At 53.1% G+C, this 11,681-nt stretch overlaps 1 protein-coding gene across 8 annotated transcripts in view; it reads right to left on the minus strand.

Annotated features, from left to right (window-relative positions):
• The window catches only part of LOC139818993 (protein tramtrack, alpha isoform-like), a 46,906-nt gene that overhangs the window by 34,699 nt on the left and 526 nt on the right, over positions 1-11,681 (minus strand). The window contains exon 1 of one of the 8 annotated variants that reach the window (XR_011733568.1): positions 9,470-10,308. The gene's annotated coding sequence lies outside the window, so the exon portion shown is untranslated. The other 7 variants (XM_071788101.1, XM_071788098.1, XM_071788095.1 and 4 more) reach the window with 7 other exon arrangements.

Below are 11,681 nucleotides of genomic sequence, written 5' to 3' on the forward strand. Positions count from 1 at the left end.
GCCAATCCTGCGCGACGATACGAGCGCGCGCGCTCGAGCGCGGCTGCATTCTCGCGAGCGCGAACGCGGGGCGCTCTCATGGCCACGCGTTGCGTAATCAGCGCGACGGAGTGGTCACGCCGCGCGCGAGGTATAAAACGAACAACGACAAACAAGCCGAGGCGTATACACGCACTCGCTCTGGCGCGCCGCGTGAATACCGCTGCGCGTTTCGGAGGCCCGGAATCCACCTCGGCCGGTCTCGGCCGCGCTCGGTCGTCCCCGGCGCGAAATAGCCGCGTCTCTCTCTTTCTCTCTCTTCCTTCGTTTCGCGCCTGCGTTCTTCTTCCGCGTACTTTGCGAGAATACCGCGCGTTTCCGCAAAAACAGGCCGCCGGCTGACTTCAGGTTGTTCGCGGTGAGAAATCACGTTCCGCGCGGTCCCTCCTCGTTTTCCCTTCCTCTTTTTTATTTCTCTTTAATTCTATATTATAAATTGTCCTCAAATAAAGTGTCATACATTATTTTAGTTTCATAATAAAAATTTCGCCCTTATAAATTCATATTTCTTACAAATTAGGAGTTCGCAAAACGATACCGCGCTTCCGTGCACGGCGAACATTTTTCCGCCCCCTTTCCCCCTTGGCCTCAATACTTGGACGACTTAATAAACACGTCTTCTATTTTTCCCCTTTTTCTCTCGCTCGCTCTCTCTCTCTCTGCATAGCAGATCTTTATTTCTCTTCTCCACTTATTGTTAATCCTTTCCTTTTTCATCTCGGTCGCTCCTCGCCGAGAAGGCGAGAGATACGGATCGATTAGAGGAACATTCCGCTGAGTCAGCTGCTCAAGGATGTACGTGTCCGGTCGGCGAAATCACTCGTGCCGGGGATTCCGTCACGGTGCAACACGCGCCTCTTATTTCTCTTTTCGCCCTCTCCTCCCTCCCGCCCTCTCCCGTACCAGTCCCGTCGCCACCCCTCCTGGCCTTTTCCACCGCGCACGCGCGAGTGCGGGAAGGAAGACCGGAGCGCGAATATTACCGCGATTGCGACATCCGCGGCGATTCCTCGAGTCCGCGATTTACGTGACTCGCAGCCGCGATCTCGTCGCCTTCGCGCTACTTCGCGCTAGGCGCGAAAGGGGCACGGGGGGAGCAGGAGGGGGTGGTAGGGGAGGAGGATAAGGAGCAGGAGGAGAAGCGGACGCGGCGGGAGGGAAGGGGGAGAGAAAATCGCGCGGCGAGGACGCGCATCCGGAGGTGACGCGCTCGTCCTACAAATAGGGGGTTGGCTGCATCGATTGGCCGTATTTCGACGACAGAATCGAGGTCGAAATCGAAAGAAAAAGAAAGAAAGAGAGAAGGAAGATGGGTCGAACGCGGATGCAGAATGTTACCCCGACGAGGAAAATTGAAGAGCAGGGCTCACCGATTCATATTCATGCACCCTACATCTCGCCGTTCGATATGCGACGTTACCGAGACATTTTTCTTATCGTAACTTCAAATATAAAAATCGACGCGCAAAGATTGAACTTCGCGATACGTCGGAGGGCTGGCTCGGATCCCAGCTTCTGGTGCGAAGTCTTTCGGATATCTTCCACCTCGTGTGACTATAATAATCAGGGCAAGGAAAACACAAGGCCGCAAGCGGCGCGATTACATCGTTAATTAGCAATTACGCGATAGCGCACGAATGCCGCAACGACTCTTTCGTCGACGCGATCGTGTGCTATTTCTTTGCAAATTGTCAAGTCCGTATTCTTCTAATTAAATACATCTCTTTTTCTCCCTGACAGATATTAGAAATTCCTCTCTAATATTATATATCTTTGTATTATCATTATTTTGTTAACGATATTTTAATCGTGACGAAGATACCTGACACGATCGCTTCGTCTCTCCTTCCCGTGGGACTGCGATAATAATAATTCGAGGAGGACGAAACGCACTCGGATATCTGTTCCCTGTAGCCACCTCCACCCACTGGGGGAGTGCCAGGATGCGCTTGGAACGACGGGCTTACACATTCTTTGACGCACACGCCTGCGTGCGTCACGAATTCACACATACGAGGTGTCCGCACAAACTTCTACAACGGACGGGTATAATCGAGAATATCGGAAAACATTCCGCAGAGAAGCAATTAGTAATGTAGGAAGCTTTCGTCGAGTTGAATTTAATTATTTCTCGCCGCACGACCTTAACCGAATAACCACAGCTGCACTATTTGCAAAGACAATTAACGTTGAGAAGCTATGAGGAAACGTTTCTTTATCTTGGCTAGCGGGAATGTTCTGTGGGCGCGTGTGATGAATTTTACGGCGACGAACTGTCGCTTCGGGTACACAGCCGTGCGGGCGGGTGGGGTTTCCCGGTACACCCTATATGTGGCTCGCGAGCCAGTGTGTATGTGTATGTATGGTTGTGTGTGTGTGTGTGTGTGTTTGGAAGCGCCGTCAGTGAGCGCAGGTACTGCTCATTCCGTTAGCCGCGGCGTGCCACCAGGTACGGCGGAGTTAACGGAGAATTTTGCGACGCGCGGGGGGAGCCGCGGGCCCTGCTGGCCGCCGCCGCCGCCGCCGCGCCGAGCACACAGCCGTGTCCCACATTTTCGAAGCTTCGCGAAGAGAAGCGGCGCGATACTCCCGATTCGCACGCTCGCGCACGCCCGGGATTAACCTGAAGTTAGTCCAGTTAGGACGAGTCGCAATTATCGTCGTCCGATTTCCAGACACGCTTTACGAATAGTATAATTTATTGCTTTTAGTTGTTCGTTTGCATAAATATCGAACGAGAAAGATTTAATTCCCGCCGCCGACACACGCCGCTTTTAAGAATCCCTCGCCGAGTCGACCCCTCATGCGCGCTCGCCGCCGAGCGGCCATCTTTGTGGCTCCGCATCCCGCTCTCCCCCCCGGGCCTCCGGCAGTCCTACATCTCCCAGCCCTCTCCGATGTCCCTCTCGCTCTCTCGCCACCCTCCCGGCGACGGCGATGTCGACGCTCGACCTCGCCGCGCGCATTGGCGCCCATCCCGCAAAAATTTTTTTCAGCGTCGCAAAAATTTCACGAAGCCCGTACGAACGTGCTCGCAGCCATTTCCTACATCGTATTTCTCACTCTCGTTTTGTAATCGTGTAATCGGCACAAAGTAACTTAACATCCAGCACTCTTTTTAAATCCGAATTGATCGAAACCTCAATAACCGCGCAAAACACACAATAACGTCTGAGGATGACGTGGCATTAATTGAAGCGATCGTGGGGAAAAACGAAGGAGTTTTACCGAGTTTTCCTAACGCCGCTCGCGACGTCGTCGTGCGTGACGCTCGACCTCAATGGACGGTGCGAGCGCGCGCGCGTCAAGGGGAGGGAAAAAAAGGATCGCAAGAAACGCGGGCGATCCGCGAAAGGATGTCGCGGTTCCGGTGACTGAATGTTGCACGAGGACGGGACACCGACGGCCGGACAAAAAAATAAAAGAACCTCGGGGATGTGACGAGGGGGCTCCGCGAGGTACAAAAAAACAAGAGGGCGGTCGAGAGTTGGGGTGGGCAACGGTGCATGGATCGAATCGCTCTATGGGAACGAGAAATTGCGTAGGAAATCGGTGGAACGCAACGTTGAGACCTTCGATTTGTGACGCGGGGACAATCCGACGTGACATCGCCGAATTAGTCATTAAGCCCGTAAAGCCAACGATCCGTAAACCGTGTCCTGAGAATATTTTCTAACCATTCTGAGAATTTCCCCCTAATAATAATACAGAAAACATCCTGGAAACATTCTCTAACTATATCTTAAAAAAATACATAATTTTTTAGAATATTTTAAGTACATAAATACTTTCATTCATTGAAAGATTAAAAATGTTTTAGAAATATTTAAAAACTGTTTTATAAGATGTATACGCAAAAAATGTTATCAGGCACTAAGATCCAGCCCGATTGTAGAAGTCATATTTCTATAATCTATAATTTGTGTTACTTTCATAAACGGTTAAGTTTTCACTTATTAAAAATTATTTCTCCGAAGCTTCGCCCTTTTCTACGAAATTTTCGAAAGGTTTCGAAAGCGTAGGTATATAAAATATTACATATGTTCTGACTGCTGTTCCTCTAAGCGAGGAAACAAGGATCCTATGAATATTCCAAGAAAATTCTCTCAGGCCGGGGGTATATCCTGAGACTCCTCCTTCTCGGAATAACAAGAGCCGGGAACATTCTCCTACGTATTTACGGAGACCGTCCGTTAGGGATAAGCAAAACCCTTATTTTCGCCTATAATCTTTCTTTCCGTTTCGGTTTCCGGCAAAAACCTCTGGAAAGCTACCCCGTCGATTGTATTTCACCCTGCTCGTTTGAAAACGCAAAAATTTTGCATTCTATCGTGACTGCTCGGCAACAATCCCTCTTTTCTTCCCCAGTTTGCCGACTACCTGAAATCTCGACCCTATACGCCAGGCATAAATGAAACGCAGCAGGTGTAACTAGGACGCGACATCCACTTCGGGCTTGTAGTCGCACGGCGTGATCGCGGGAACAAGTGTACACGCAAGTGCAGCGGGGTTGCAAAGTCTCTCTTTTTTTTCTCTCTTACGTGCGAATGCAAGGACAAAGGAAGTCGGCTCGAAACAGCGATCCCCGCGAATAAATCCTTGCGCCCCTTTCCAACCACGACCTTCGGCCTCCATCGCCGTTGAGAGGGAACGAAAGAGGGGGGTCATTGTTGGATATTCGATACCCTTTTGAATATGACAATTGCAGAATAATGTTCCACAACGCGCCCGGAGGGCCGCGTCCAAGAAACGAAGCGATGTCATTCGAAAAATCGATCGGCTAATTGAATCAAGGGCTTAGAGAGGGGAGAAGGGGACGAGGCATGAGCCTGAGTGCATAGATTCGGAATAACTCTGTTGGGGCGATCATCACGACCAAAAATTATAGTATTTTCAAGCACGATAATATCTACGTCGATAAGAAAGCGCGCCTAATTATTTTACATTTTTTTATATTTATACGTATTATACACATTAAATTAATTTATAATTTATTTAATATAATATTTAATATAAAATCATAGCTACCTATGTAGGTATGTATAATAAATACATACACTCAAAAATACATTGTTATTTTTAATAATTATTAATATATAAAGAGACGCCAGATATATATATATACACATGTGCTGAGAAATAACATCGTGCTTCTACTTGGGAAATATCCAAAATTAAATCAACTCTTAATTATACGAAAGGACACGATAACAGACAATAGTCCAGGCTATCTATTCTTACGGCCGTAATCGCGCTTGCAGTGCACGAACGCACGCAATTTACCCTATCTTCCTGAAAATCAAAACCTCAAACGAGTTGGCAAGAGTGCAAACCGCTGTCCGAGTCTCGACATTCCTTGTAACGGATATATCCTGACGATCGCGACTTGTAAATCGACACACGTAATAAACGAAAAGGGGATAAGGGAAGGGAAGTAGATACGCCAGTTGTCACCATTACATAGGCAAATTTCGTAAACCGCTTGTCTTCTACGTCGTTTACTTACGAGACGAGAGAGCTAATCATAAAAAAAAAAAATTCCATGACCATGATAAAACGCGATTGGAATTAAATGGACGGCACTTTTGGCGAGAGACACAATTACATTTGAATTAAGAAAATTGTATGTGGTACAAGGTAGAAACAGCTCGGAACACCCTGTATAAGTTCGCGTGACGTACGAGGAATTAGTTTTGAGATAAAGCTTACCGCGCGGTAATGAGTTCGATGATATGGATTTTGGACACGGTTCAAATACGACTGAATGTACATTAATTAGTAAAAGGAAACAGGAACGGCGGAGAGAGAGAGAAACGCGCAATGCCATGATTTTAGTACACCGTGGAAGAACAGGAAAAAGGAAACCCCCATCGTTTTATAGTCGCGATACACGGAAACCCCTTTTCTCGGTTCAGGGAACACCCCCGGGCTTTTTTCTCCTCTACTCCAAACTCTGCATTATTCAAAGAGAATAACGCGGAGAAAATAATCAGATAATGCGGAAGGTACGGTATAAAAGGCCAAAAGTCGAAAAGTTGGGAAAATTTTCCATTCGAACGATCAAAAGGGACGAAATGTCAGATAGTAAAAGATTCACCAAGGGGAGAAACCGGCAGGAATTCTGGAGGGGAGATTAGACACCTGGGAAAATCCCGAGATTCGAGGCGTGAACGGAGATTCCAGGAAACGCCGAGAAGATATAAAAACGAATTAACAGAGGAAGTTCGGAATCCTCGCTGAAAATTGAAAAATCGTCGTATTCGATGCGTAACGTATATATTAACCCTGTGTGCACTGTTTATTTCGTTCTCCCTTCGTCGTGACTACACTACCATCATCATCATCAACATCATCGCCACCATAATTGGCGCCGCTTCAACCCCTCGCGGGTACCGCGATAAAATCGTCACGCTACTCTTAATCAGGAGGGAGGGCGAGCGAGAGCCCGCAGGAAGTCGCATGTAAATTCTCATCGGAACGCACGTGGGTACGGTCTCGACGTGTCGACGCTTCGTTGCGTGCACGCACTTGTCGCCCGCGTGTACCGCAGCCCTCCGCGCCCTCCACCCTCCTCCTTCCCCCCGCCGTTCCCTTCCCCCCCCCCAAGCCCGCTCTTCACTCCGATGCTTTTCGAATCTACGGCACTTTTTATGAAGTCGAGACACTCGAGTCCTTGAAAACGGGCGAGGGTACGATCGAAAGGATATCTCGGATGACCTTTTTTTTCGGTCTCTCTCTCGATAACCAGAGGAGTGAGTGATATATTAAACGAAAACGAATCGTTGTAAGAAACATTGGTAAAAAAAATTATGAGAAAAATTCCATTTGTCAGCTTTCAAAAATCATCAAAAGAAATAATTCGATAACTTTTAGAATGCTAATATCATGGGTCATGGAGTTAGGAAGAAATGCAACGTATTTTTCACACGTACCGATCGATTTCTATACAATGGAATATTTAATCGCAAACCCTTTCGCACAAACCCTTTAATTTTCAATCGAAAAGATTTCAGATATTCTCGGATATATCCGTGATTGAAAAAAAATTCAAAAGGAAACGGTGTTTACGTAACTATATATACGGGGTGTCATTATCGGGCGCTTCTCCCATAGAGAGGCGTGGCGATGATAGAGCTCCTTGACACCTCGTGCGTGGAATAAACACTCGAAATCTCGTGTGAAGGCCCTTGGGTGTCGGTGTTGCGAAACGCCAAGGAGCCAAGTCCAACCCGAGAACTCGAGTGCGCCTATAATCTTCCAAGATAACACGAATATCCCTCCCGTTAACCGTATATCGAGATAACTCGAGGATAGAACGACGAGCCCCGCGGCAAACCGCTTCATTTATCACCGTGAAATTTCGGCTCCGGAGATTAAGACAATTGGAGCACTACGTGGGCGCGTGTGCACGTTTATCAGAGTAGATAAGAACGGTTTTCCAAAATAAAGAATTATCGTGACAATTTCTCTCGCACAGTTCACCCCCCAAAGGAACGGTCTCTCTCTCTCTCTCTCCTGACTCACACATTTTTTTTTCCCTTCTGCGCATCACGAACGTAACCGACGTAATTTTTTCTCCCGCTCGCAAAAATCCGCCGGCAAAACCATCACGGGAGACACGGCACTGCGCGGTTTACGCGCACGCACGCACGCACGCACGCACGCACGCACTCAGGCATACGAAGTACAAAAAAACTCACCCACACACCGGCAGCACCCCGACGTGACTCACGAACACGTCGCCGCGCATCCACCGCCAGTGCGCCTCCTTCTCGAAAAGGAGGGCGCGCGCGCGCGGGGGGAGGGGACGCACACAGGTTGCACAATACTCGTTATCACACCACAAAGTTGCGTCGATCGACTTAATTACCCGGCGCGACGCAGCATCAACCGTCCGTTTGCTCCTCTCCCCTCGATTCCCCTCTCTACGAAGAAGAAGAGGAGCGCGGAGCGCTAAAGAGACACGTGCTCTCCGTAGACCGAGAATCGCGTCGTGGTCGCCCGAGGCCTCACCTGTTATCGCGACGTCCGGGCTATTAGGGCCCCGCGAACGAGGGAACGAGGAGAAATCCAGGAGCCGAGGATCGGCGGTCGCGCGAGGAGGTAGGAAAAAAACTGAACGGGAGTAGCGCGCGAGGTACACGCACGCACGCACGCGGCTTCAATGAGCGCAACTGACGACTGGCGAGGGGGAGGATGCCCGGCGGACGGACGGACGGACGGACACGGCCGAAAACGACCGAGCTCCACCGAGCGGGCTGAAGTCGGCCTCGACACCCCGGGGCGTATCGGCGCCTATGGGCAGCGCCGTAGCCGACCGCGCGACACGTCGGGGGAGCGGCGGCGGGCGAGGGGACGGTAATGGGAGGGTAGGGTAGAGTGGCACGTTGGGGGAGGGTGGGGAAGGAGAGGAGAAGCGGAGAGAGGGGAGAGGGATTTACGCAACCCTCTCCCGAGCGAAAAATCCACGTCGAGAAGCACGCCGCCCGTCGATGCGCCGATAAGCCACGTAGTACCCTCTCGCGGTCCGCGCTCTCCGTCTCTTTCCTCCTTAAGGGTAGCAGGGTGGGAGAAAGAGAGACGGAGAGAGAGAGAGAGAGAGAGTTCTTTCTACGTCCGCGGTTTCGCTTCGTGGAAAAGAAACTACCTCGAAACTAACCTCTTCCGTTCTGCCCCGCCGATTCGCCGCTGTTAACCCTTCCGACGCAGCCACGTAGGAGCGCGCGCGCGCGCGCGTGAGCGCTCGGCGTACATATACACGCATACGTAAACACAGACACGCGCGCGAGCGCAGGCATACACTCGCGCGGCGCGGCGACTACGCGGGGCTGAGCGCACAAACGCGCCACACCGAGCGGTATCCAGCCGAGGTGGAAGAAAATGAAAAACCGAGATGGGTACAAGGGTCAAATGTGCGGGAACGGAGGGAGAGTGCGAAGAGGGAGAGAATGGCATGAGAGCGACGACGAGGGTGACGCGGGGGAGGGAGGGGGCGCGCGCGGAGGTGTATACGTGTCGCGCGAGGGAGGAAATGAGAGAAAGATCGTCTGGTCGCGCTGGGCGATATCGATTCGCGAGGGTGGCTAACGCGATGGCAACGACCCTGCCCGACGGTCCCGTCGTCCCGTCTCGTTTCGCGACCCGCGAGCGCCCCGTCGCAATATTTTTCTCGAGCTTATCGACACCGCGCCCCGGTCCTGACCGACGACAGAGTCCAAGTCGCGCGGGCACACCTCCGGTTTCTTCCTCTCCTCGTCGCTGCTGTCGAGTGACGAGAAGAACTAGCGAGATAGACGCGACGACACAACGCGACACGACCACGAGGAGAGCGACGACGACGAGAGTAGGCACTCGTAAAAAATTAGACGTACCGCCTGGTTAGTTATCGTTAGACGCTCGCGTCACGCGACGCGCACCACTCGCCACTTACCTTGGCATCCTCGCTGTTCTACGAGGATAACGACAACGACGACGACGGCCACGCACGGAGTTGAGAGACGAAGGAGCGAAGATCCGTTTCCGTGGCGCGCGCGTAAGGACGTGCACAACTTCGCCCGTGCGCAGCACTAGGACGCCATGTCAGCAAGTCGAGGCGCGGACGGACTCTCTCGGGGCAGATACGTACCGCGCGCGCGGGGCCGAGCCGCGCGTATGTGTATATACCACGTACACGCGTATATACGCCGCGCGAGCCACGCACACACGCCGGACGGACGTCGTGCGCGAGAGCGAGACGGCAGGCGCACACGCACACACCAACGCCGTGTGACCAACCCGACCAACCCGCGCGCCAGAGCCGTGTCGGGGAATTTCTGCTGCGCCACCGAACGGCCGTCACGGAACCTCGCCTACGCCCGCCTAGCCCGACCAGCCAGCCACGGACGTGTCTTCCACTCGCGGTACCCTTCACCGTCGTCGGTGCCGCGCCGCAAACCGCGCGACGACGCAGGCAGCACTCAGCAGCAACGAGCGCGCGACACAGTGCGCCCGAACCGAACGAAACGAACGAACGAATGTTTATGTATATACGCTCTACGCTCGCCTTCGCTCGCTGTCGCTGGTCGCTCGCGCGCCCTCGTTCAACCGAACGAACCACCGTGAGCCGCCGACGACGGCCGAGTCGAGTCGAGCCGAACCGAGGTCCGAAGTCGAGGAGTCGGGCCGTCGCGCGCTTCGCTTCGCAACTCGCAACCTCCCGCAAAAGCGCAAAACTTCTACCACCACCGCGCCCGCCACCTAGAGACGCGACGCGACGCGACGCAACGCGACGGAACGAAACGAGCCGCCGCCGCCGCCGCCGCAGAGCTCCCCCACTACACCCTCTCGCGCTCTCTACCCTGGCGAGGCCTCTCGCTCGCTCCCCCACCCCCGCACCCTACGCAGCGCGCTCCCCGCGCACCCCCGGCTCGCTCGCGCGCCCGCGCCGTCCTCCTCGCCGCCGCTCGTCTCTCCTCTTTCTCTCTCTCCTCGTCCCGTCTCCGTCCCTCGCGTAATCCCGAGCGCGACGACGACGCGCCTCTCTCCGTCGCGAATGTGAAACTTCCCCCCCTATCCCTCGCTTCACCCGCCCCATGTGTTGCTTCTTCCTCGCGTTAGCCCCCGCAAGGAACGGACGCCTCTCTCGTATTCCCTCTCGCGTTCTTATTGCACGTCGCGTTGTCCTCGTTCGACGCCCGGCCGACAGACTCGTGAGCCGCGCCGCGTCTCGCTCCTGTCCGTTCTACTTTTGGCCCTCACCCTCGATCACCCTCGAAAAAGGGCACTTGCTTTCGCCCCTTTGTTCTCACGCTCTCAGACCCGGAGAGAGACGGCCGCTCGCCTCGCCCGCCCCCATGACGCCCTTGTATCACGAGCTTCTTTTTTTCGAACGCACCCTCCGCCCTTCGTTCCCCCGACCACGAGTACCGCTTCTTAAGAAGTATATAGACGCTGCGCATAATCCCGATGACTCTCGTCAAAGAGACCCCGTGTAAAAAAGGGTTGATAGATCGGTACGCGAATATTGAGCCATCTCGCGCGAACAATACCGTTTGTAACTTAATTTAGCAGGGCGGATTCTCCCTAATTTCCTAGAACTACCCTTCGACCTTGAAGTCGACTCTCGCCGCGTGTCGAGTTATCGTCGGGTCGGCTCGGTTACCGAGAAACTTCATCTTCACCGTCGCGAAAGTTGCTGACCATTTCGGGTGGGTATGGGGGCGAGGGTCAAGGCGGAGGACGAAGAGAAACCGAGACCAAAGTCCTTTCCTGCGCGGTGGAAGAGGGGTGGGGATGGACCGGCCTCGAACGTCGCAGGGATGCACGTGGAGAGGGATGCGAGGAGGTGATACTCTCTCCCGCCATCTCCTCCCCTGGCCGCGGGACAGGAAATTCGCGGAGCGCGGAACGCGGACGAGGGGTGGAAGGGGTGGAGAGAAGGGAAGGTGTGTGCGGTGGTGTCGTCGCGGGTTAGTAGCGTGAGCGCCGATTCGCGCGCCTGCGCACTTTTTTCCGCCAGGCGGCGGCGGCGAACCGCGTTCATCTCTCTCTTTCTCTCGCTATCACCGCCGCCGCCGCCGCCACGAGGTCGCTTCGCAACGGAACCTCAAGTTGTGCGCCAACCTACCCGACCACTGTTGCGTGTCCAGCAGCAAGTCCCTGAA

Source organism: Temnothorax longispinosus, chromosome 9 (genome assembly GCF_030848805.1).
Source record: "Temnothorax longispinosus isolate EJ_2023e chromosome 9, Tlon_JGU_v1, whole genome shotgun sequence".
In the NCBI taxonomy this organism is placed as follows: domain Eukaryota; kingdom Metazoa; phylum Arthropoda; class Insecta; order Hymenoptera; family Formicidae; genus Temnothorax; species Temnothorax longispinosus.